The sequence below is a fragment of the Bubalus bubalis genome, chromosome 18 (genome assembly GCF_019923935.1).
Source record: "Bubalus bubalis isolate 160015118507 breed Murrah chromosome 18, NDDB_SH_1, whole genome shotgun sequence".
NCBI classification, from domain to species: Eukaryota; Metazoa; Chordata; class Mammalia; order Artiodactyla; family Bovidae; genus Bubalus; species Bubalus bubalis.
The window spans coordinates 49482711-49509156 of record NC_059174.1 but is presented as its reverse complement, the minus strand read 5'-3'; the positions used below and the strand labels follow the sequence as shown (position 1 = coordinate 49509156).

The 26446-nt window shown below is 44.8% G+C and overlaps 1 long non-coding RNA gene and 1 pseudogene across 1 annotated transcript; one reads left to right on the top strand and one right to left on the bottom strand.

Moving 5' to 3' along the window:
- Positions 1-26446, top strand: part of LOC102391053 — a 214638-nt pseudogene that overhangs the window by 121774 nt on the left and 66418 nt on the right.
- On the bottom strand, positions 32-10550 carry LOC123465095. The gene is made up of 3 exons (XR_006640160.1): positions 10058-10550; positions 6811-9633; positions 32-1177 (listed from the first exon to the last, which is right to left on the bottom strand). It is a non-coding gene; the product is annotated as an uncharacterized LOC123465095 (long non-coding RNA).

Here is a 26446-nt window from a genome sequence, read left to right as displayed (position 1 = left end):
TTTGCCACAGGTATGACCTAGTGACTAGCAGTAGAACTAAGTACAGTGAAAGAATGTTGGTGTCTTGTGTCTCCAGTAATCAGACACAGTTAACAAGCTAAACTGATGTCAGTGCCAGACAGAGACTTAATACTGAACATTTCCAAGATTTTGTGACTCAGAAATACTCCATTTGTAAGTGCTTATTGTACTTTTAGTCAATGGAATAGAGCTCATTTAGAAGTTAATCTCAGGAATATTTTCTAAAGACAAAGACACACACGGAGACATACACACGAGCAGAGATCTGTTTCATCATCATTTTACATTTCATGAATCAGGCACTGCAATTAAACTTGTCAGTTGATGAAAAACAGAGAGAACCATCAAATAGTCACACTTGAGGTCAAAGGCTTCTTTTTCTTTCCTCCTTCCACCCGTCTCCCGGCTCGGTTTCAGTTCTTCTAAATAAGCCAAGGCTGAAACGCAGGCAATGTGGGCTGTGTTTGTATTAATATTTAGGGACATGGTGAAGCTTAACATCAACTTTTCTCCTAAGAATATCTTTGTTCTCTCAGGGTGAGTGTTCTAGAAAACTACAATGTGTCATCAAGCTGTCTCTCTCCAACTGCACATGCAAAAAGAACCAGTTCTGAAATTTCAAAGGAGTTTCATCTCAACCATTTTCTCCAAAGTCTAAAGTCTAATATTGTGACTACATGGTGTTAAACTATTTTGTCCTTATTGATAGGTTTAAACGTGTAGGTCATTTTGCACCAGTCATCCAAAATGTGTCCTAGGAGGTTATCAGAGGAAATCAAAGGAGCATTTCCCATTTTTGATCAGACACCCATGAGCGAAATTCAAACCAGATCTCATTAGCTGATGGAAACCTTATACGAGGGGAAGGACACCAGAAAGCATAAAGCTCAGAGTGGCTGTTTCCAATTTCTGCCAAGTCCATGACCTTAGTCCTTAGACCTCACAGGTGGGATTTCCAACATGAAAACTAACCAGACAGGCACTCAGTGTTCCCAGATGGAAACAAATGTTCCTCAGATGTACATGTTGAAGGAGCCTTGGATACACAGCGGGGGACTCACCCAGATGCTGGTCGAGATGTCTCGATGTCCCAGACATTGTCTTTCTCCTTCCTCAAAATAATTCCTTGGAGCAGCAAAATTCAAGCTGGTATGGGCTGGAGGAAGACAGGAACATCCTTGAGGCGAAGGTGGCCTCCCCACCCTCTAGAGCGGCCCTTCCTCATCCCTCCTCTACCCCGTTGGTGTCCCCACTGACGCTTGGTGGACCGAGTATGACTGGGGCTCAGCCTTCTTGAGCTGAGTCCTCGGAGATCAGACCTCTGAAGGAATCTTCCCAGCGTTCCAACCTTCTGGAAAGAGGCTGCGTGGAGGAAAAATCTAGAGTGTGTGATGGAGCCAGGGGACACCCAGGGGGTCACCCCTAAGCCAACCCCACGGGACTCCAAATTTGTTACCCAAATTCAGCCTCTGCACACCAAGGCAGAGTGAAGTCTGTAAGAAAGAAGTTTGGGTGAGGTAGAAAGAAAGAGCTTTACTGCTTTGCTAGGAAAAATGGGCCACATTGGCCTAGTGCCCCCAAGACCGTGAGTGCCAGCCTGGAGCGGGTATGTGGAGTCTTTAGTGTTTATGGAGCCATGGCTGGTGTTGAGGCAGTGGGGAGGCCGCAGCATCAACCTTCTTGTTCCAGCCAGTCTGGGGTCTACCTGCTGTGGGCAGCAGTTCACTTGTTCAGCCTGGTGGGGGTTTCGGTAACTGCAAAATAGCTCACACATAAGGCACAGAATATTACCAAGAGACCTTGAGGAAGAAAAGTCCTTGACTTTGTTTGATGGCTTCAGTATTATTATTTTGTCTTGTTTGACATTTTCCCCTTCAGGATTTTCTCACTGCTCTGATGAAATTTATTCTTTGTTTTCTCCCATCCTCGCCAGAAGGCATGAGGGATCTTTGTCCCCCCCTGGATCCTACTACCTTCAGCCCATGAATTTGACTGGTGGAGTCTTAGCCACCAGACCACCAGGGAAGCCCCTCAGTGGATTATTTGGTGAAAGATTTTCTACAGATAAAAGGCTGGTGGAGGACTTGACTGGGAGTTTCTTCTGGGAAAGCCTCAGTGGGTCCTGCTTGGTTACAATCTGGCCCTTCCCTGGTCTGCCCCTGCCTGGCGTCTCAGCCCTCCAGGAGAAGGAAGTTGGCACAGAAACAGGCAGGAGGCCACATGAGAGTTCAGATGCCCTTTATTTCTTTAGGGTGAAGTGTACACGTTGTCAGGGTGGTTGAACGGTAAAGAATATGCCTGCAATGCAGGACATGGAGGGGGCTTGAATCTGGTCTCTGGATGGGTAAGATCCCCTGGAGTAGGAAATGGCATGCCACTAGAGCATTTTTTCCTGGGAAACTCCATGGACATAGGAGCCTGGGGGGCCAGAGTCCAAAGGGTCGCAAAGAACCACCGAATAGGCACACAGGCAGGAAGGTAACATTTGTGCATTGCTGCTAACAGCAAATATTCCTTTTCTATATTTTGTCCTGGTTCCTGCAGTGGTGAAACCAATACAGGAAGGCAAGCTGGTAATCTTTGTCTCCTGAACACTGTTATCATCATGTTTAATGTCTCTCCAGGTTCAAATCAGTCTTGTTGGTTAGGCAGGCAGAGTTGGGATGTGTAAATCATAAGGAAACTGAAATCTTGGTCATAAACATCTCACACTGATAAGTCCTCTAACACAACAGTGCATTTTCTTAAGACTTCACAAGAGCTGCTCCTCCCCTCTCTGACCCTATTCAGTCCCTGAAGACTGGCGTCTGGGTCCTGTGTGCCCCCAGCTTCTCTCAAGACCACCAGGGCCACTCTGCTCAGATTAGGAACCGGCCTCCGAACTCCCGGGTTTCTGCCACAGCACTATCCCTGCTCCCCACAGTGAGCCCCTCAGGGCTCCCCTCCAAAATGTGCCCTCTGAAAACCTCCCCAAGCCCTCGACCCAGGGGGGATCAGATCCCTTGGCCCTCGCTCCTCCAGATCTGGTCCTTCCCCTGCCCTGTGCCTGGCTGGAGCCTCAGCCCAGCAGGGGAAGGATGTCAGCACACAACCAGGCAGGAGACTGATCTCAGCCTGCAGTGACTTGAAGCAGGGTTTCAGTCCTGGCCAGAGACTGAGATTGGGCTGTGGGAGGTTGAGCACTGGATCCTAAGCACTAGACCACCAGGGTGAATGGCTGGTGACAAACCCTGACTCATTATCTATGTAGAGGTGAATCCCCACTAGAGGTGGAAAATGGTGAAGCAAGCAAGTGTTTATTAGGAGGGAAAGGGTGCTTGTGGGTACACATGCCAGAGGGCTCAGAGAGAGTGGGCGAGTCGGGCCTCATGGTAGGTAGGATCACTTTTAAGGGGCATTTCTTCTGGATTTCCTTTAGCCAATCATCTTGCTTTGCCTGGCTCTGAGTCCCTTTTTGGTACCCTCAGGATCCCCCTGGGCTTGTCAGGTGGCTCAGTGGTAAAGAACCCACCTGCCAATTCAAGAGACATGGCTTCGATCCCTGGCTTGGAAAGATCTCCTGGTGGAGATAAGGGCAACCCACTCCAGGATTCTTGCCTAGCAAATCTAATGGAGCCTGATGGGTCACAATCCATGGGGTCACAAAAGATTCAGACACAACTTAGTGGTTACACAACAGCAGTAGGATTCAATCTAGCCATTGAAATGAAGAAGAGTTACATGTAACAAGAAAGATACATGTAGGGCTTCCCTGGTGTTCCAGTGGTTAAGGGTCCACCTGCCAATGCAGGGGACATGGGTTCCATCCCTCGTCCAGGAAGATTTCACATGCCTTGGGGCATTTAAGCCCGTGCTCCACACCTACTGAAGCCTGCCTGCCTAGAGCCCATGCTCCACAACAAGAGAAGCCACCACAACAAGAAGTGTGTACTCCAACTAGAGAGTAGCCTCCACTCACAGCAGAGAGAGAGCCCCCACACAGCAACAAAGACCTACTGCACCAAAAAAATAAATAAAACAGGAAAAACATATTGCAATAACAGGAAATGACGTGAGGAATGTTCATTTGTGGTTAGACCACTCGGGTGAGAATCTGGGCTGCAGATGGAATAAACACACCTGCTGGAGAAGTTTTCACACTTTCAGGCATGGTGGTCCTGTTGAAGAAACCGAAAACACTACAGAGCACAAGTGTGATCTGCCTTGTAAATCCTTCCTGGGGCCCTCCTTTCCTAGGAAGATTTCTGAGCTGATCCACTCCAGCACCACAGACAGCTCCCACTTCTGCCCTGCCTTTTCCCAGGTGCTTCATCAGGAGCTCAGCAAGCAGAGGAGGGCTGTCGAAGGCCTAGACAATATGATAGGCGGGATGGGAAAGACTAGACCGAGACTAGGGGAGCTTCAACATGGACCCCAGGAGGGCATACTGTGGGCAGGGATTGGAGACAGAGACTAGGAAGCTGTAGGTGAGAAAGGGGACGCTGAGGACATGGGAAGGGACACCAGCCTCATCAGAGACAAGCCCTTTCTCCCAGAATCTACCCAGAGGGAATCAGCCACAGCTCTGAATAACAGGGAGCCTCATGAGCACAGAGGTCATCTGGAACCTCCTGGATTCTAGGTTCTATGTGCCCAGATTTAAATGAGCCCAATGTCAGTGCCTGCAGCCCTGCTCTTCAGAGACTATTCATCTTCCCCAAGGCTGAGCCATTTAGACATACTTTAAATTCACTGGCTCGCATGATACAGTATCTGCCTGAAATGCAATCCCTGGGCCAGGGTGAAGGGAATGGCAACCCACTCCAGTATTCTTGCCTGGAGAATTCCATGGACAGAGGACCCTGGGGGGCTACAGTCCATGGGGTTGCCAAAGAGTTGGACACAACTGAAGCGGCTCTCGCTGCACTAAATGCTCTGAAAGTTGTAGGGGTTGTGACTTCAGAGCACCCGACCCTGGAGAGAATAGCTGTCATCAGCGTTGACTGCAAGCTTGGCCCCCGCCACATCCACTCACTCATTCTTGACCAGTAAGAGCCCCTGATGTTTGCTTTGCCTCATGCTTTTACAAATAAAAGCCCAGAAGTCAGAGCCACATCATAACCAGGTGTGATCCTGTCTTAATGAATAGTATATATGAGGAGTTTTGTGTGTCCAAGTGTTTGCAGAAAAGTGTTTGCAGAAATATTTTGGATAAAAAGACATCTGGGGATTCCCTAGTGGACTAAGTGGTTAAGAATCTGCTGGCAATGCAGGTAACTACATATGAAAAATTAAAGTGTTGGTTGCTCAGTTGTGTCCGACTCTCTGCAACTTCACGGACTGTAGCCGTCCAGGCTCCTTTGTCCATGGAATTCTCAAGGGAAGAACACTGGAGTGGGTGGCCATTCCCTTCTCCAGGGATCTTCCCAACCCAGGGATGGAACCCCATCTACTGCATTGCAGGCAGGTAATTTACCATCTGAGCCACCAGGGAAGCCCATCTACATATAAAATAGAAGAATATAATGTTTCACTGTAACTGATGCCTGGCCTAAATTTCCAGTCATACTAGCCATTGTTTTAAAATATCCCTTATGGGCAGAGACACTGTAACATACATTAAAATTAAACCAATTTTCTTGTGATTGTGAATTGGTTTCATAAAACAGCATCCTAGAGACCGCTCCCTCTGAGTTAAAACAGTTAATGTGCTCCAAAGTAAATGAAAACATAGTCTTAAAAGATGAAAATTTTGTAAAACCCTAATTACTAAAGGCATGATTATCCCCATTTCTCTGTTTAAGACCCGAACCTTGCCTGGCCTAAAATTTGGGGAAAAATTTAGGGCATTCCATACTGGATGACTACTAATAATACTGCGGCTTCATCGATTAGAGCCCCCAGACCCAATATCCAATACTGTCAAAACCACTGATTCTGTTCAATCAACAACTGGCACATATTTTCTTTCTTCAGTGCCTGTGTCAACAGTCTCTCATCTAAGACAGCCTGCACTCCCAAAGGGACACAATTCCCCCTTTCCAGGCTTCCCACAGGTACCACAAGGGCTCGGCATCTCCATTGCACACCCTCTGGGCACACAATGTTTTAGCGGCATCCCCCTTTCTCCAGGAGCACAGGTATTGAAACAGGAGCAGAACCCTATGGTCCTTGCGCCCCATGCCCCGCCATGTGCCTGCCTTACTTCTATCTGAGGAAAACTTTAGTCAAAGAATGACTGCAATCAAAGAAGTGAGAGATGGGAAAGCAAAGGTGGAGTCAAAAGAGACTAATAATAACGTAGTCATTAAGCATAGTCAAGGATATTTAGCTGTTTCTGAAGGGCTATAGATAATATTCTGAGCTATAGCCTGTGAGCCACGTTATAGATACCAAAGGAACACGTGGAGATGTTAACTGTATGATGGCCAGACTGAACCCAGGCTATAAGCTGCCACTGTTTTCCTTGGAATTGCAATTTATGTTGAAAAACTGTTACATGTTGGGAGGGACAGTCGATGTACAAAGAACTCAATAGCAAGAAGATAGTTTTAACCTTGTTTAGTCAGGCAACAAGTCTTAAGTAATGTTCTTTTCCTGTATTTTCTTGAGAAAATATAGGAGTTGACGGTGCTGTTTCAGCATATAGGAGCCCCCGCGCACTTCTGTCTGGAAAAGCTCTTGCCCCACTGGTTGCCAGGAAGGCTTTGGGTGGGGGAGCGGTCAGTCGGCCTTTGGACAGGTGTCCAGCATCCTCCCCCCAGCCCGCCGGCGTCTGAAATAAAGCAAACTTTCCTTCTTTCCACCAACCTGGCCGGTCTACTTGTTTGAGAGCGGAGCAGCCGCACCCACCACACTTCTTTGGGCAGCAGTGTGAGGTTTCAGGACGACATCCGCCTTCAAGGAGATGCAGTGGAAGCCCGTTTCATGTGCTAAGGACACAGACGTCTCACACCTTCTGGTCCTTTCCTGGGGTTCTGAGGCAACACACTGCTCATGTACACATCTTCCTTCCACATTAGAGTCAACAGACAGTCCCGTCAGCGCCCTCAGAGACGCCTGCACTCAAGGAGCTTCGGGAACTGTGTCTCCCGCCATCTGGAGTCTCTGCACGGCTTCTGATGGCCACAACGCGCCCAAGGATTCGGGTGCAATGACACTACCCCTAGCAAGCTTTCTCAGTCCTCTCAAGACACAAGTACCCCCATATTTGATTCTCACACACACGTAGCTCATAGTCCCACGGTCCCGGGCCCCGGCTTCTCAGAGACTGCCTCCAGAGCTCCAAACACACTCGGCTTATGGAAAAAGTGATATGCCAGCAGCTGGCTTGGCTCCCCCCCCCCCACTCCCCACTTCCTGGAGCGCTTTTTCTGTCTGCAAACCACCAGATCTCAGCTCAGGCTTTGACACGCCCCCTCAAACTTCCACAGGGCTTTAAAACCTGCGGCTTTCCCTGGGTGCCTGCACCCTGTGCGGGGCCTCTCCTCACTACGAGAGTGGTGAACGACTTTCAGCTTCTGTCTGTAGTGACCCTGGCCTCTCTGCAGAGACGCTCAGGCACCCCTGCGAATTAAGTCGCAGCCACCGCCTGACCGAAAGCAAGGCGATATTCATTATGTTTTCCGAGAGAGCCAGAACGACTTCCTTTATGCAAGACCTCCTCCTGTGCTGTCTAAGGCACCTTGTGTGGACTTATCTCGAGGGTAAGATGATGCTCTTTCTGCCAAATGAATCACCCTACCAAGACGTGTTAAAGGAGTTTATTGAACTGGTTTGTCTGCGTGCAATGAAACCTAGTTTGAACTGTTTGACAGGAAAGATTGCTGGTGCTATGAGAAACTGGTTTCTCGTTTCCGTTGCACCCAAGATGTCGTGTTGCTTTAAGAAAGAACGTGATGAAGCAATACGGACAAATCCGGTTTAAACGGCATTTGGAACGACTTGGCAACGATTTGGTGAGGGATACTTGACGTCCTTGTCGCGTCTCAAGGAAGACGATCAGCTGAACTATGAACGAGAATTGAAAGGATTTGAAAACGGCATGACTTCTACACCTGTTTTGTGTGTGTGTTTCCCCCTGTGGCTTCCCCATCCAGTTTGTGCTGACAAATTTAGTTACACGTCAGGAGGGACAGCCCCTGTGCAAAAGTACTCAATAGCAAGTAGATAGTTTTAACCTTGTTTAGTCAGGCAACAAGTCTTAAGTAATGTTCTTTTCCTGTATTTTCTTGAGAAAATATAGGAGTTGACGGTGCTGTTTCAGCATATAGCAGCCCCCGCGCACTTCTGTCTGGAAAAGCTCTTGCCCCACTGGTTGCCAGGAAGGCTTTGGGTGGGGGAGCAATCAGTCGGCCTTTGGACAGGTGTCCAGCATCCTCCCCCCGGCCCGCCAGCGTCTGAAATAAAGCAAACTTTCCTTCTTTCCACCAACCTGGCCAGTCTACTTGTCTGAGAGCGGAGCAGCCGCACCCACCACACTTCTTTGGGCAGCAGTGTGAGGTTTCAGGACGACATCCGCCTTCAAGGAGATGCAGTGGAAGCCCGTTTCATGTGCTAAGGACACAGTCGTCTCACACCTACTGGTCCTTTCCTGGGGTTCTGAGGCAACACACTGCTCATGTACACATCTTCCTTCCACATTAGAGTCAACAGACAGTCCCGTCAGCGCCCTCAGAGACGCCTGCACTCAAGGAGCTTCGGGAACTGTGTCTCCCGCCATCTGGAGTCTCTGCACGGCTTCTGATGGCCACAACGCGCCCAAGGATTCGGGTGCAATGACACTACCCCTAGCAAGCTTTCTCAGCCCTCTCGAGACACAAGTACCCCCATATTTGATTCTCACACACACGTAGCTCATAGTCCCACGGTCCCGGGCCCCGGCTTCTCAGAGACTGCCTCCAGAGCTCCAAACACACTCGGCTTATGGAAAAAGTGATATGCCAGCAGCTGGCTTGGCTCCCCCCCCCCCACTCCCCACTTCCTGGAGCCCTTTTTTTGTCTGCAAACCACCAGATCTCAGCTCAGGCTTTGACACGCCCCCTCAAACTTCCACAGGGCTTTAAAATCTGCGGCTTTCCCTGGGTGCCTGCACCCTGTGCGGGGCCTCTCCTCACTACGAGAGCGGTGAACGACTTTCAGCTTCTGTCTGTAGTGACCCTGGCCTCTCTGCAGAGACGCTCAGGCACCCCTGCGAATTAAGTCGCAGCCACCGCCTGACCGAAAGCAAGGCGATATTCATTGTGTTTTGCGAGAGAGCCAGAACGACTTCCTTATGGAAGACCTCCTCCTGTGTTGTCTAAGGCACCTTGTGTGGACTTATCTCGAGGGTAAGATGATGCTCTTTCTGCCAAATGAATCACCCTACCAAGACGTGTTAAAGGAGTTTATTGAACTGGTTTGTCTGCGTGCAATGAAACCTAGTTTGAACTGTTTGACAGGAAAGATTGCTGGTGCTACGAGAAACTGGTTTCTCGTTTCCGTTGCACCCAAGATGTCGTGTTGCTTTAAGAAAGAACGTGATGAAGCAATACGGACAAATCCGGTTTAAACGGCATTTGGAACGACTTGGCAACGATTTGGTGAGGGATACTTGACGTCCTTGTCGCGTCTCAAGGAAGACGATCAGCTGAACTATGAACGAGAATTGAAAGGATTTGAAAACGGCATGACTTCTACACCTGTTTTGTGTGTGCGTTTCCACCTGTAGCTTCCCCATCCAGTTTGTGCTGACAAATTTAGTTACACGTCAGGAGGGACAGCCCCTGTGCAAAAGTACTCAATAGCAAGTAGATAGCTTTAACCTTGTTTAGTCAGGCAACAAGTCTTAAGTAATGTTCTTTTCCTGTATTTTCTTGAGAAAATATAGGAGTTGACGGTGCTGTTTCAGCATATAGCAGCCCCCGTGCACTTCTGTCTGGAAAAGCTCTTGCCCCACTGGTTGCCAGGAAGGCTTTGGGTGGGGGAGCAATCAGTCGGCCTTTGGACAGGTGTCCAGCATCCTCCCCCCGGCCCGCCAGCGTCTGAAATAAAGCAAACTTTCCTTCTTTCCACCAACCTGGCCGGTCTACTTGTTTGAGAGCGGAGCAGCCGCACCCACCACACTTCTTTGGGCAGCAGTGTGAGGTTTCAGGACGACATCCGCCTTCAAGGAGATGCAGTGGAAGCCCGTTTCATGTGCTAAGGACACAGACGTCTCACACCTTCTGGTCCTTTCCTGGGGTTCTGAGGCAACACACTGCTCATGTACACATCTTCCCTCCACATTAGAGTCAACAGACAGTCCCGTCAGCGCCCTCAGAGACGCCTGCACTCAAGGAGCTTCGGGAACTGTGTCTCCCGCCATCTGGAGTCTCTGCACGGCTTCTGATGGCCACAACGCGCCCAAGGATTCGGGTGCAATGACACTACCCCTAGCAAGCTTTCTCAGCCCTCTCGAGACACAAGTACCCCCATATTTGATTCTCACACACACGTAGCTCATAGTCCCACGGTCCCGGTCCCCGGCTTCTCATAGACTGCCTCCAGAGCTCCAAACACACTCGGCTTATTGAAAAAGGGATATGCCAGCAGCTGGCTTGGCTCCCCCCCCCCCCCCCCTCCACTTCCTGGAGCCCTTTTTTTGTCTGCAAACCACCAGATCTCAGCTCAGGCTTTGACACGCCCCCTCAAACTTCCACAGGGCTTTAAAACCTGCGGCTTTCCCTGGGTGCCTGCACCCTGTGCGGGGCCTCTCCTCACTACGAGAGCGGTGAACGACTTTCAGCTTCTGTCTGTAGTGACCCTGGCCTCTCTGCAGAGACGCTCAGGCACCCCTGCGAATTAAGTCGCAGCCACCGCCTGACCGAAAGCAAGGCGATATTCATTATGTTTTGCGAGAGAGCCAGAACGACTTCCTTATGGAAGACCTCCTCCTGTGTTGTCTAAGGCACCTTGTGTGGACTTATCTCGAGGGTAAGATGATGCTCTTTCTGCCAAAGGAATCACCCTACCAAGACGTGTTAAAGGAGTTTATTGAACTGGTTTGTCTGCGTGCAATGAAACCTAGTTTGAACTGTTTGACAGGAAAGATTGCTGGTGCTACGAGAAACTGGTTTCTCGTTTCCATTGCACCCAAGATGTCGTGTTGCTTTAAGAAAGAACGTGATGAAGCAATACGGACAAATCCGGTTTAAACGGCATTTGGAACTACTTGGCAACGATTTGGTGAGGGATACTTGGCGTCCTTGTCACGTCTCAAGGAAGACGATCAGCTGAACTATGAACGAGAATTGAAAGGACATGAATATGGCATCACCTCTACACCTGTTTTGTTTTTTTTGTTTCCCCCTATAGCTTCCCAATCCAGTTTATGTTGACAAATTTAGTTACCTATTAGGAGGGTCAGTGCCCATACAAAAATAGTCAATACCAAGTTGTTATTTTTACCCTAAATGTTTCACCTTCATTCTTTTCCAGTATTGTTTCAGAAAATTCTCCATTTGTAAATTCGAATTTGGCCCTTTTGAGAGTCTTCTGACTCAGCATTTTGAACACTTCCATTTTCTTGTGTTGGTAGAGCCTTGGAGTTTCTCCTCGCTCTTTTTTTTTGCCTCTCAAATTCTTGTTTCTTTGCTGCACGTGTAGCTTTCTCATATTGTTCTTGTGCCTTTTGGTTTGATGTTTTCTTTTGCTTTGGAATGTTTCATAGAGTATATTCTCGTGCTGCAGTGCCCTTCTGGCAGAAGCCGTTCAGTGCTGCAATGTCCTTCAGACAAAGCCTCGTCAGGGGTACCTTGGTCTTCTGGCAAAGACGGCTCACCTTGTTCTAATGAGGACTGGTCACCTTTTCTCAGCTGCTTGCTGACTCTTTCCTCTCCAGCTAAATAGAGATGGTTCCAGTGACCAGGGTTTTAGGGCAAGTGCACTGTTTGAAACCATCCACCCTGGCCAGGCACCAGAGTAACATTTTGCAGGAGTTGTTTTATGACAGGACCTTCTGGCAAGGAACACGGAACTACTAAGCCTCCACTTATTAGAAGAAGAAGTTTGGGAGAGGTCCAAAGGAGACCCCACATATCCGACCACCTCCCAGAATCCTTCTCTCTGGCATCCATCTGGCCTGAAGTAGGCGTGCACCACCAGGAAGGACTCTGAATCAGAATGATTGGCTAAAGACAACCCGGAAACTAATCCCATCACCATAACACCCGTGACTGCTAGCCATGTAACAGAGCTGTTCTCCTGGGTTCCATTACCCTATGGCTCTCCACCCAGGTACCCTTTCCCAAGAAAAATCTCTTGCTTTGTCAGCACATGTGTCTCCTCCAACAATTCATTTCTGAGTGTTAGACAAGAGCCCAGGTTCTGGTCCTGGAAGGGGTCCCCGCTCCTGCAACAAGGGTACAGATCTATGCACTGGGATTTGCCTGAGCTCATCTCACATGCTAGTAAAGTAATGCTCAAGATTCTCCAAGCCAGGCTTCAGCAATACATGAACCGTGAACTTCCAGATGTTTGAGCTGGTTTTAGAAAAGGCAGAGGAACCAGAGATCAAATTGCCAACATCTTCTGGATCAAGGAAAAAGCAAGAGAGTTCCAGAAAACCATCTATTTCTGCTTTATTGACTATGCCAAAGCCTTTGACTGTGTGGATCACAATAAACTGTGGAAAATTATGAAAGAGATGGGAATACCAGACCACTTGATCTGCCTCTTGAGAAATTTGTATGCAGGTAAGGAAGCAACAGTTAGAACTGGACATGGAACAACAGACTGGATCCAAATAGGAAAAGGAGTACGTCAAGGCTGTATATTGTCACCCTGCTTATTTAACTTATATGCAGAGTACATCATGAGAAACGCTGGACTGGAAGAAACAAGCTGGAATCAAGATTGCCAGGAGAAATATCAATAACCTCAGATATGCAGATGACATCACCCTTATGGCAGAAAGTGAAGAGGAACTGAAAAGCCTCTTGATGAAAGTGAGAGTGAAAAAGTGGGATTAAAGCTCAACATTCAGAAAACGAAGATCATGGCATCCAGTTGCATCATTTCATGGGAAATAGATGAGGAAACAGTGGAAACAGTGTCAGACTTTATTTTTTTGGGCTCCAAAATCATTGCAGAATGTGACTGCCACCATGAAATTTAAAGACGCTTGCTCCTTGGAAGAAAAGTTATGACCAACCTAGATAGCATATTCAAATCTGAGACATTACTTTGCCAACAAAGATCCATCTAGTCAAGGCTATGGTTTTTCCAGTGGTCATGTATGGATGTGAGAGTTGGACTGTGAAGAAGACTGAGCGCCAAAAATTGATGCTTTTGAACTGTGGTGTTGGAGAAGACTCTTGAGAATCCCTTGGACTGCATGGAGATCTAACGAGTCCATTCTGAAGGAGATCAGCCCTGGGATTTCTTTGGAAGGAATGATGCTACAGTTGAAACTCCAGTACTTTGGCCACCTCATTGGAAGAGTTGACTCATTGGAAAAGACTCTGATGCTGGGAGGGATTGGGGGCCGGAGGAGAAGGGGACGACAGAGGATGAGATGGCTGGATGGCATCACTGATTCGATGGACGTGAGTCTGAGTGAACTCTGCGAGATGGTGATGGACCAGGAGCCCTGGCTTGCTGTGATTCATGGGGTCGCAGAGTCAGACACGACTGAGGGACTGAACTGAACTGAACTGAGCCTTATTTTCCCTCCAGAGCAATATCTTGGACATTTGCTGAATCTTTAGTTTTCTTTGAAATGGGAAGCCTCATCCCTCGTGAATGCTCCCCATGAAGGGCTGCAGATGGTTATTACATCACTATGTGCTCCGCTTCACATTCTCATTTCTGAATCCCTCCGATGAGACTCCTTCTTCTTGCATCCCAAAACACCCTGTCCACGCCCCTCTCCCCCAACCCATGGTGCCCTCCATCTACAACTTAAAAAAAAAAAAATCGAAACCTGATACCTGAGTAAAATAAAGATATAAGTAAATGCAGTGCAGTGGACGGTCTGTTTCTTTGGTGTGATTTGCCTGATGTCCAGCCCAGGGTCTCTCCCGTGGACCCTAGAGTGGGAGCGGGTCTCCAGCAGGAGAAAGTGCAGGGGTGGGGGTAGGAGTCGACAGGAGCCCTCTGTGGGGGGTGGAGGCTAGGGTGCTGGGGTGCAGATATGGTCCAGAGAAACGGGAAGGGGAGTGGAGGTCCACCTGCTCAAATTGTGGACTTGAGACCAGACAGGTTTTGAGAAAATCCTGCCTCAGTAGCCGAATATGCAGAGAGGCTGCGGTGGCGCTGGATGGTTTGAGAAGGCAATTTCTGACGTCAAATCACATCCCAATCAGGATGTATACCAATGGAGCCCAGAGGAGAAATTGGAGCCTAGAAGATAAAGTGCGCGCATGAAAAGGGTGCATAGAAACCTTCCAATGGCTTCCTGATGTGAACGTTTTGTCCGTGGGACAAAAAGACCCAGATCTGGCCTTTCTTAATATATTGTTATGGCTTTCTGAATATTAGAATATTATATTAATATTATATTATATTAGTATAATATAATGATATTATAGTAATTAAGTGTTAATATAAACTATAATTTATATAATCTATATTTTTAAATTTTACATGAATTTTTAAATTTATATATAATATAAAATTTATTTTTATTACAATTGAATTAATATATTATTAATGATAATAAGTAAGATATATTCTATTACTATAATATATTATTTAAATATATATTATATTTAATGTTTTAATTATATTATATTATAGTAAAAATTATTTTATATATCAATCATATATAAAATTGTATAAATGATAAGGTAGAATAATAGATTATTCTAAAGAATGTATTATATATAATATATAATGTTTGATATAATGACATATATATAAATATATATTTTAGTAATGTGTAAAAATTATATATATGTTATATATAATATTTAGCAATGTATAATATATGTTACATAATGTATAATAAGAATATATACAATATATAATATGTATTATAAATGTACATTGTACATTATATGTAAAGCATATATTTTATCTAAAATTGATTTAACTCTTCAATGAATTCTCATCATGGAACTTAATTTAACAAACTCTAATGGTTTAAATTCCTGAGAATCCAGAAAAACAAAAGATAATTCTTTTAAGGAGCTTACCCTAAAGGCTTTTCTACCATTTATCTCAGTTATTTATGACAATACATCAGTGTGGGTCAACTTCTGTGCTGACAAACTTTGCAACAGCTGTGACCTACTGACTGGCAGTAGAACTAGGTACAAGGAAAGTGGTGCTGAGGCTGAATGTTGGTGTCTCGTGCCTCTAGTCATCGGACATAATTAAACAAGCTAAACTGACATCAGTACCAGACACAGACTTAATATTGAACATTTCTCAGATTTTGTGAGTCTTAGAAATTTGTAAGCACTTATTTTTCTTTAAGTCAATGGAATAGAGCTCATTTAGAAGTTAACCTCAGGAATATTTTTTAAAGATAAAGACACTCACTGAGACATACACACGAGCGGAGATCTGTTTCATCATTTTACATTTCATGAATCAGGTACTGCATTTAAATTTGTCGGTTTATGAAAAACAATGAGAATAACAAATGTACACACTTGAGGTCAAAGGCTTCTTTTTCTTCCCTCCTTCCACCCCTCTCCCCCTGCTCAGTTTCAATCCTAAGTAAGCCAAGGCTGAAACGCAGGCAACGTGGCCTGTGTTTTTATTAATACTTCAGGGACATGGTGAGGCTTAACATCAACTTTTCTCCTAAGAATATCTTTATTCTCTAAGGGTGAGTCTTCTGGAAAACACAAACCTTCGGCCTTTTACTTGGCCAATCTAGTTTGACTTCTAAAGGAATTACTGTTCACCCTGGAGCAATTGATTCAGATTATAAAGCAGAAATTCAAATTAGGATGTCATCTCAGATTTTATGGCAATTCAAAAGGGGGGGATAAAATTGCTCAATTACTCCTTTTACCTTACATTTCTATTAACTTCTATTTCTATTAACTCCTCTAATGATGTACGGATGGGCGGATTTGGCAGTACAGATCAAAAACAGTCCTCTTGGACATCATTAGTATCTGAATTTGCCTGACTGACTATAAATATCAAAATTAATGGTAAAAGATTTTCTGGTCTTCTCGACACTGGATCTGATATTACTATTATTTCCAAACATTTATAGCCCCAAATCCTGGCCTGTACAAAAAATTTCTTGCCAGATTGCAAGGATTTCTCAAACCAAAGTACAAGATGTTTATCAGAGTACTCAAATTTATCCATGTGAAGAACCAGAAGGCCAACCCCTTAATCCAATAGGAAGGGACTTATTTATGCAATGGAAAACTCAGATATACATTCCACATTTTTCCTAGGGGCCACTGCTTATTGAACAAACAATACAATTATTAAAATAACTTGGAAGAATGATGAGCCTTTTTGGACAGAGCAGTGGCCCTTCATGAAAGAGAAATTACAGGCGGCTAAGGAACTTATAGATACGCAACTAGAATTAAAGCATATTGAGGAATCTTGTTCTCCTTGGAACTCTCCAATTTTTGCTATAAAAAAGAAATCTAACAAATAGCATCTCCTAACAGACCTTAGAAAAGTTAATGCATCTATGAAACCTATGGGTGCATAACAACCAGGAATCCCATCATCTACCACTATTCCTCAAAAATGACATATTATTATTATTATTGATTTACAAGATTGCTTTTTAAATATACCTTTACACCCTTTAGACCGAGAGAGATTCGCTTTCTCTCTCCCTTATCCTAATCATATTGGACCTCATAAACGGTACCAATGGAAGGTACTGCCACAAGGAATGATGAATTCTCCCACCAGGTGTCAGTACTACGTAACCAAAGCCCTTGAGTCTGTGAGAAAGCAATTTCTTACTTTCTTGTTATTCACTACATGGATGATATATTGTTTTCGGCTCTATCTAGCTTAGAAACTCAACACATGTTTGATATAGCTCAACTATGCTTAAAAAACTCTGGATTAATCATTGCCCCTGAAAAAATTCAAACCTCTACACCTTACCATTACTTGGGGTTTGTTGTTAATAGACAATGTATTACTCCCCAACTCACTCAGATCCTTACTGATAAATTATCAACCTTAAATGATTTTCAAAAGCTCTTAGGTGATATAAATTGGATTAGACCTTCTTCAGGCATTGCTAATTATCAACTGAATAACCTATTTAATACTTTAAAAGGAGATCCTGATTTAAATAGCCGTCGTTCACTTTCTCAAGAGGCACGAGAGGAACTCTATTTGGTGCAAAATAAATTACAAAAACAATTTCCTACTCGCATGAAACTAGATTTACCGCTAGAATTGTTTATACTCCCCTCTCCTCTTTCTCCCACAGGACTTCTTGCCCAACAAGAACACCCAGTAGACTGGATCTACACCCGTTTTAGGGGAATAAAGTCACTTACACCCTACCTTGATTTAATTGCTCTAATCATTATCAATGGAAGAAATAGGACTAAAACTCGAATTGGCTCTGATCCTCATAAAATTATAATACCTATCAACAAATCTCAATTTGAGAACTCATTACAAACTTCTACCAATTTCCAAATAGCTTTTCTGGAATATTTTGGAGAAATTTCATTTCATTATCCTTCTGGTAAGCTGTGGAACTTCTTCAAAACTACTGAATTTATTATTTCTCGCATTATCAGCTCACAGCCTATATACCACAGGCCGAGGTTTTTTTCTATAGAAGGGACTAAAAATGGAATGATGCTAAAGCAGTACTTTGGCCACCTCATGCGAAGAGTTGACTCATTGGAAAAGACTCTGATGCTGGGAGGGATTGGGGGCCGGAGGAGAAGGGGACGACAGAGGATGAGATGGCTGGATGGCATCACTGACTCGATGGACGTGAGTCTGAGTGAACTCCGGGCGTTGGTGATGGACAGGGAGGCCTGGCGTGCTGAGACTCATGGGGTCGCAAAGAGTCAGACACGACTGAGCGACTGAACTGAAAAACGCCAAAGCTTCATTCTGGTCTCTTAAAGAATATAAAGCCTTTTATACTGAATTTCATTCTGCTCAACAAAATGAATTATATGCTCTTATTCAAGTTTTTTGCCTACATCCTTGCCCCATTAATATAGTCTCTGACTCTATATATTGTTTTTGTATTAAAAAATATAGAAACCTTCACCATAAACTCCAATCAACCTATTATTCAGCAACTCTTTTTCGAACTAAAATCTGTTGTTAGAAACCGCAATTCTCCCATTTATATTACACATATTCGAGCACATTCTTGTCTTCCTGGCCCATGACTTATGGTAATGAGCAAGCTGATGAAACTGTTTCCTTTGCTACTCCAGAGGAGCAGCATGCTCTGTTGTAGAACAATGCTGTCTCCCTACACCAGCTACAGAAAGTCCCATACCGCCAGGCTAAAGAAATTGTTAGTGATTGCTCTACTCTGACCCATCGCACAAGGTATTAATCCTCGTGGTTTGCAACCTAATGAACTATGGCAAATGGATGTAACTCATTGCCCGGAACTTTCTCCATCTTCTTTCTTGCATGTCTGTATCAACATTACACAACACGTTATAACTCACTTATTAGCTAGCTTTGCTGGAATGGGAACTCCTGCTGCTGCTGCTGCTGCTGCTGCTAAGTCCCTTCAGTCATGTCCGACTCTGTGTGACTCCATAGACAGCAGCCCACCAGGCACCGCCGTCCCTGGGATTCTCCAGGCAAGAATACGGGAGTGGGTTGCCATTTCCTTCTCCAATGCATGAAAGTGAAAAATGAATATAACTCACTTATTAGCTTGTTTTGCTGGAATGGGAACTCCTAGTTCTATAAAAACAGACAATGGCCCTGCCTATATTTCTAGACACTTTAAACAATTTTTACAATCTTTTTCTATTAAACATATTACAGGTATTCCTTATAATCTACAGGCACAAGGCATAGTCGAACGAGCACATCACACACTAAAATTGCAAATAAAAAAGTTAAAAAAGGGGGAATACACAGCAACACTACTATCTTCCTTATTTAAAGCAGACTTTACTAGATTCCAACAAAAGACATTTTCTAAACCTATAACTACTGTTAATACAGCTTCATTTGTTTTAAATTTTTTAAACTTAACACAGGGAAATATGCAGAAAAGCATTTCAAGGAATTGAAGGACACTTCTCTTCCTCTGCCCATTTGGTACCAAGATGGGTTAACGAAAAAATGGAAATCGGGGAACTATTCTTACAGGGAAAAGGGTATGCTTGTATTTCCCCAGTTGGATCCAAAGAACTCCCATGGTTTCCTCTTCCGAAGATTCGACCCAAGGGGGCCCCCAGCCTTCAAAATGGAGACAAGTCAACAAGGACCCCAGGAGGAAGACATTCGACTACAGGCCATGGCGGCTCTAAAGATCTCCAGGAAGCACCATCCTCGGCGGCATCACCTTTATGATCTCCCCACTTGGGGACAAATAAAAACACTTACTATTCGAGCTGAAAATTTGGTCTCTCAACAGGGAATGCTTCGGAGTCCTGAATACATTCTCCTGGCAATGCTCAGTCTTTTGGACTGTATCTCCCCTTGCTCGAGCTCTGACTAATCAAGTTTACATACCCAGATCAGATCAGATCAGTCGCTCAGTCGTGTACGACTCTTTGCGACCCCATCAATCGCAGCACGCCAGGCCTCCCTGTCCATCACCAACTCCCGGAGTTCACTCAGACTCACAGCCATTGAGTCAGTGATGCCACCCAGCCATCTCATCCTCTGTCGTCGCCTTCTCCTCCTGCCCCCAATCCCTCCCAGCAGCAGAGTCTTTTCCAATGAGTCAACTCTTCGCATGAGGTGGCCAAACTACTGGAGTTTCAGCTTTAACATCAATCCTTCCAAAGAAATCCCAGGGCTGATCTCCTTCACAATGGACTGGTTGGATCTCCTTGTAGTCCAAGGGACTCTCAAGAGTCTTCTCCAACACCACAGTTCAAAAGCATCAATTCTTCGGCACTCAGCCTTCTTCACAGTCCAAGTCTCACATCCATACATGACCACAGGAAAAACCATAGCCTTGACTAGACAAACCTTTGTTGGCAAAGTAATGTCTCTGCTTTTGAATATGCTATCTAGGTTGGTCACAACTTTCCTTCCAAGGAGTAAGCGTCTTTTAATTTCATGGCTGCAGTCACTATCTGTAGTGATTTTGGAGCCCCCCAAAATAAAGTCTGACACTGTTTCCAGTGTTTCCCCATCTATTTCCCATGAAGTGGTTGGACCGGATGCCATGATCTTCGTTTTCTGAATGTTGAGCTTTAAGCCAATTTTTTCACTCTCCACTTTCACTTTCATCAAGAGGCTTTTGAGAACCTCTTCATTTTCTGCCATAAGGGTGGTGTCATCTGTATATCTGAGGTTATTGGTATTTCTCCCGGCAATCTTGATTCCAGCTTGCGTTTCTTCCAGTCCAGCCTTTCTCATGATGTACTCTGCATAGAAGTTAAATAAGCAGGGTGACAATATACAGCCTTGACGTACTCCTTTTCCTATTTGGAACCAGTCTGTTTTTCCATGTCCAGTTCTAACTGTTGCTTCCTGACCTGCATACACATTTCTCAAGAGGCAGATCAGGTGGTCTGCTATTCCCATCTCTTTCAGAATTTTCCACAGTTTATTGTGATCTACGCAGTCAAAGGCTTGGGCATAGTCAATAAAGCAGAAATAGATGCTTTTCTGGAACTCTCTTGCTTTTTCCATGATCCAGCGAATGTTGGCAATTTGATCTCCGGTTCCTCTGCCTTTTCTAAAACCAGCTTGAACATCAGGCAGTTCACGCTTCACATATTGCTGAAGCCTGGCTTGGAGAATTTTGAACATTACTTTACTAGCATGTGAGATGAGTGCAATTGTGCAGTAGTTTGAGCACTCTTTGGCATTGCCTTTCTATGGGATTGGAATGAAAACTGACATCTTCCAGTCCTGTGGCCACTGCTGAGTTTTCCAAATTTGCTGGCATATTGAGTGCAGCACTTTAGCAGCAGCATCTTTCAGGATTCGGAATAGCTCAACTGTAATTTCATCACCTCCACTAGCTTTCTAAGGTCCACTTGACTTCACATTCCAGGATGTCTTGCTCTAGGTCAGTAATCACACCATCGTGATTATCTGGGTCGTGAAGATCTTTTTGGTACACTTCTTCTGTGTATTCTTGCCATCTCTTCTTAATATCTTCTGCTTCTGTTAGGTCCATACCATTTCTGTCCTTTATCGAGCCCATCTTTGCATGAAATGTTGCTTTGGTATCTCTGATTTTCTTGAAGAGATCCCTAGTCTTTCCCATTCTGTTGTTTTCCTCTATTTCTTTCCATTGATCGCTGAAGAAGGCTTTCTTATCTCTTCTTGCTATTCTTTGGAACTCTGCATTCAGATGTTTATATCTTTCCTTTTCTCCTTTGCTTTTCGCTTCTCTTCTTTTCACAGCTCTTTGTAAGGTCTCCCCAGACAGCCATTTTGCTTTTTCGTATTTCTTTTCTATGGGAATGGTCTTGATCCCTGTCTCCTGTACAATGTCACGAACCTCAGTCCATAGTTCATCAGGCACTCTGTCTATCAGATCTAGGCCCTTAAATCTATTTCTCACTTCCACTGTATAATCATAAGGGATTTGATTTAGGTCATACCTGAATGGTCTAGTGGTTTTCCCTACTTTCTTCAATTTCAGTCTGAATTTGGCAATAAGGAGTTCATGGTCTGAGCCACAGTCAGCTCCTGGCCTTGTTTTTGCTGACTGTATACAGCTGCTCCACCCATGGCTGCAAAGAATATAATCAATCTGATTTCGGTGTTGACCATCTGGTGATGTCCATGTATAGAGCCTTCTCTTGTGTTGTTGGAAGAGGGTGTTTGTTATGCCCAGTGCATTTTCTTGGCAAAACTCTATCAGTCTTTGCCTTGCTTCATTCTGTATTCCAAGGCCAAATTTGCCTGTTACTCCAGGTGTTTCTTGACTTCCTACTTTTGCATTCCAGTCCCCTATAATGAAAAGGACATCTTTTTTGGGTGTTAGTTCTAAAAGGTCTTGTAGGTCTTCATAGAACCATTCAACTTCGGCTTCTTCAGCGTTACTGGTTGGGGCATAGACTTGGATTACTGTGATATTGAATGGTTTGCCTTGGAAACGAACAGAGATCATTCTGTCGTTTTTGAGATTGCATCCAAGTACTGCATTTTGGACGCTTTTGTTGACCATGATGGCCACTCCATTTCTTCTGAGGGATTCCTGCCCACAGTAGTAGATATAATGGTCACCTGAGTTAAATTCACCCGTTCCAGTCCATTTTAGTTGGCTGATTCCTAGAATGTCGACATTCACTCTTGCCATCTCTTGTTTGACCACTTCCAATTTGCCTTGATTCATGGACCTGACATTCCAGGTTCCTATGCAATATTGCTCTTTACAGCATCGGACCTTGCTTCTATCACCAGTCACATCCACAGCTGGGTATTCTTTTTGCTTTGGCTCCATCCTTTCGTTCTTTCTGGAGTTATTTCTCCACTCATCTCCAATAGCATATTGGGTACCTACTGACCTGAGGAGTTTCTCTTTCAGTATCCTATCATTTTCCCTTTTCCTACTGTTCATGGGGTTCTCAAGGCAAGAATACTGAAGTGGTTTGTCATTCCCTTCTCCAGTGAACGACAGTCTGTCAGATCTCTCCACCATGACCCGCCCGTCTTGGGTTGCCCCATGCACATGGCTTAGTTTCATTGAGTTAGACAAGGCTGTGGTCCTAGTGTGATTAGATTGACTAGTTTTCTGTGAGTATGGGTTCAGTGTGTTTGCCCTCTGATGCCCTCTTGCAACACCTACCGTCTTACTTGGGTTTCTCTTACCTTGGGCGTGTGGTATCTCTTCTCGGCTGCTCCAGCAAAGTGCACCCATTGCTCCTTACCTTGGACAAGGGGTATCTCTTCACCGCCACCCTTCCTGACCTTCAACGTGGGATAGCTCCTCTAGGCCCTCCCCCCTCTATTGCAGGTCATAGAATGGACAGAGAAAAGACCGATCTTATCAACCAATGACTCCACCCATATGCCCGCTCCCTAGAACCTGAAAGGGCTCTCACACCCTGGGGAGGAGGGAAAACTAATTAACATCCCTTTAGGCTCTGAAGTCATTCCCTTGTGCACGGGCCCAGCAGAATTGTTGACAAACAGCCGACAAATTTGGGCTTTCGACCTGCGTGCCATAAAGGATTATCCGACGTTGCTTGGATTATTTACTGCCCTTTCTTTGTCTGTGAACCACGTTTATACTACTGAGACTTTAGGGAAAGTGCTAGGGAAAGAACAAAGAACATTATGCAAAGGGTTTACTTATAAGAACTTTACACATAGTCCTGTTCGTTGGGACTAATGTCAAGCCAAATCAGTAAAATTAATGTTTGTGGCTAATCACATAATTCTTGATTGGGGACCCCATGGTATGTGGTTCTCTAACTGCTCAGAAGAGGTTAATAGCACGGTGTGTGATTATGTTACACAAGTGACATGGAAGGTCACTGACACTACGATGGAACATTACCATGGCAAAGGACTTCTTGGGTGGCTTGACGGTGGATTAACCCCACTTCGTCCTAGGATAGTCCTCGATAAACAGAGTGGGCCTGAACAATGACACATTTGGAAACTTGCTGTGAGCACAGAAGAACTTGGAACTTGGACCGGACATTTCACAGGAACCAGTCCTGGTCATAGTAACTATTTCTTTCACTATAATCAGTCATATTTATACAGGCCTGTGTCCCACTTCATTTTGTTATCACCATAGGAAATTTACAATTTAATAAGACTTTATGTTCTGTAACTTGTATTAATTGCAAACTATATACTTGTCTTAACTCCTCTATCTCTTTAAGAAATGATTCCCTTTTGATTCTTCCATCTCGACATAGTTTGTGGTTACCAGTAAATCTCCAACGAGCCTGGGAAGAAGGTCCCATGGCTGGACTTGTTTCCAGATGACTTCAGTTTTGTGTTACTCCTGTTCCTGTTAATCATAGTGCCTACAACTGGGAACAAATCAAATTTCATTTTACAAACATAATAAAATAGGGAGAATTGTCAGGAAGCATTTAACAGGAGGCTTCCTGTGTGCTGTTTTGGGTCTGTCATGAATTCTCTGTCCCTTATTAATTCCTGAATATTCAGGAATTAAATGGAGTAGCAAACTACTCCCGGGGGCTTAGGAATGCATGCATTTCCGTCGTTAGTTTTTCCACACGGTGATAAGTAACTATTACGACCCTCTTCCTTTTTATGAACCATACAGTAAAAGTGATTATGTACAACCCTCTCTCTTTCATATGGATGACCTCATGTCTCCTTGAGAACTTGTAAGTTTTGATTTTATCTCTGCTGAAAATAGCTATCTTGTAAGACAGTATAAATACCCACACAATGTTGATAAAACTCCTTTGCTCCATCAGAGCTTTGGTCCCCATGTCTTTCTTTCTTTCTCTCTCTCTCAGGCTAATTCTCTGGAGCGCAGAGACCCGTCATGCTCACTCTCCTGCCCAGGCTTCTAAGACCCTCTCGAGAAGGCGCCCTCTGCCTTCACTCCCCTCAAGAGGGCGCCAGGTGCCTTTGTGAGCGACGCAAGCCCTGTGTCAAAGGACTTTATTGGTTTTCTGCATAAACCAAGGAATACCAGCCTCTTTCTCTCTTTTACTTTCTTATCGTCGACTCCAGACCACCAGGTTCCAGTCCATTAAAGGACCTCAACATATTACTCATTTGATAATACTGCCCATGTAATTTAACCTACCCAATGAATCTAATTAGCTTAATATCTCTCTTTGTCCTGTTTCAGGGGCCCTTTGAAGCATCCCAGAGTTAGCTAGGGGTCAAGAAGACTTCATCAGAATTTGATTTAGGAAGTTTTGTTGAAAATATCAAAAGGGGTTCAAACACTAAATCCGATAGAATCATACGTCAGTGTGAAACAATGGTTATTCACTTTGCCAACGGTGGTGGATGGTCACTTAGCTTGCTGATATGTTACAGTGAGCATATACTGAGGCTCAGGGTCTAGTGGAAGTCGACTCTGCCATCTTGGCCTTAGTTGGTTCTATCAGGCGAGTGTATGCTCCTCGGTTGTGTCTCGTCACAACAAAGATTTGGAGTGATGGACATTAAAGCCCCCTCGGCGTGTCACAGCTCTCGGGTCTTGGAGAGATCGTGTTATAGCTCTCAGGTCTCGAACGGACCGTGTTATAGCTCTTAGAAAAATCAGTGTAACAGCTCAGTGTTACAGCTCTATTTTATTTAGAAGATAGCAGGAAAATCCATCTTGGAGGCATCAGGGCACGTTGATCCAAAGACACGAAGAGATGAGCGCCCCAGTGAGTGGGAGAGAGCGAGCGAGCGAGAGCAGGCGAGCTAGCTTTGGCTCCTCTTTTTATATATTTTTTTTTTCCTGTGCCTGTCCTGTGTAAATTGGGCCAGTCAGGAGTGGTATTTGTTTTACCTGAGGCCCTCAGTCTGGTCCTCAGACCTTCTTTTGTTCTATTTTCGCGGGCTTTTCTGTTCCTCATCTTTTAGACACCGCCATTCTGGACTCCTTTTCCCTATTCTAACTACCTAACATTACCCCCTCAAGAGATGGAAGGTCCAGTTCTTTGGGAATAGGGGCGTCGAGGTCTTTCTGGCTACTTCCTGCTGAACTGGGACAGCGAGGGGTATTGGGCCTCCCCCTCTTGCTAGTCCCAAGCCTCAGAGTCCTTATAGCGGTGTCCATCTAAGGGTGAGTGATATTTTCCGTGGTCGGCTGTAGTTTTATATCTTTGTTGAACTGGCACTGCATGTTGTAGCTGGTTGACCTGGGAAGAGAAAAAACAGGTTAGACAATTGACAGTACATGGAACAATCATAAGCATCATCAATATGGCAGAACATGGACTAGTAGGGGCATCAGTCAATTTTAAATTCACATGGCCAGGATGGCTCAAGTCCCTCCTTGTTTAGGGATCAGAAGATCTATCTCCTGTTTGTTTTGAAGTACAGTCTCTACCAAGCTGTGTTGGCTCTTTAGAGCTATCCTGAGAAGTCTTATCCCCAGAAACCAGATTTTGGGGGTGTTCATTAGAATGGCACTCATTGGTAGTCCTGAATAGGTATCTGAGATCTCCAAGGGGCTCACAGGTGTATTGAGTGTCCTCTTCTGTTTTTTTCCACGGCCTGACTCAGGTTCTTGATGTCTCATCACAGAAAGAATCCAGTGAGAGACAAAGTGATAGGTAAGAAGTGGATTTATTCATAGAGAAACACTCCCCACAGACAGTGTGAGCCATTACAGAGGGCGAGCACAACAGCCTGGAAATGTGGTGTGGTTAGTTTCTATGGGCTGGGTAATTTCATGGACTAC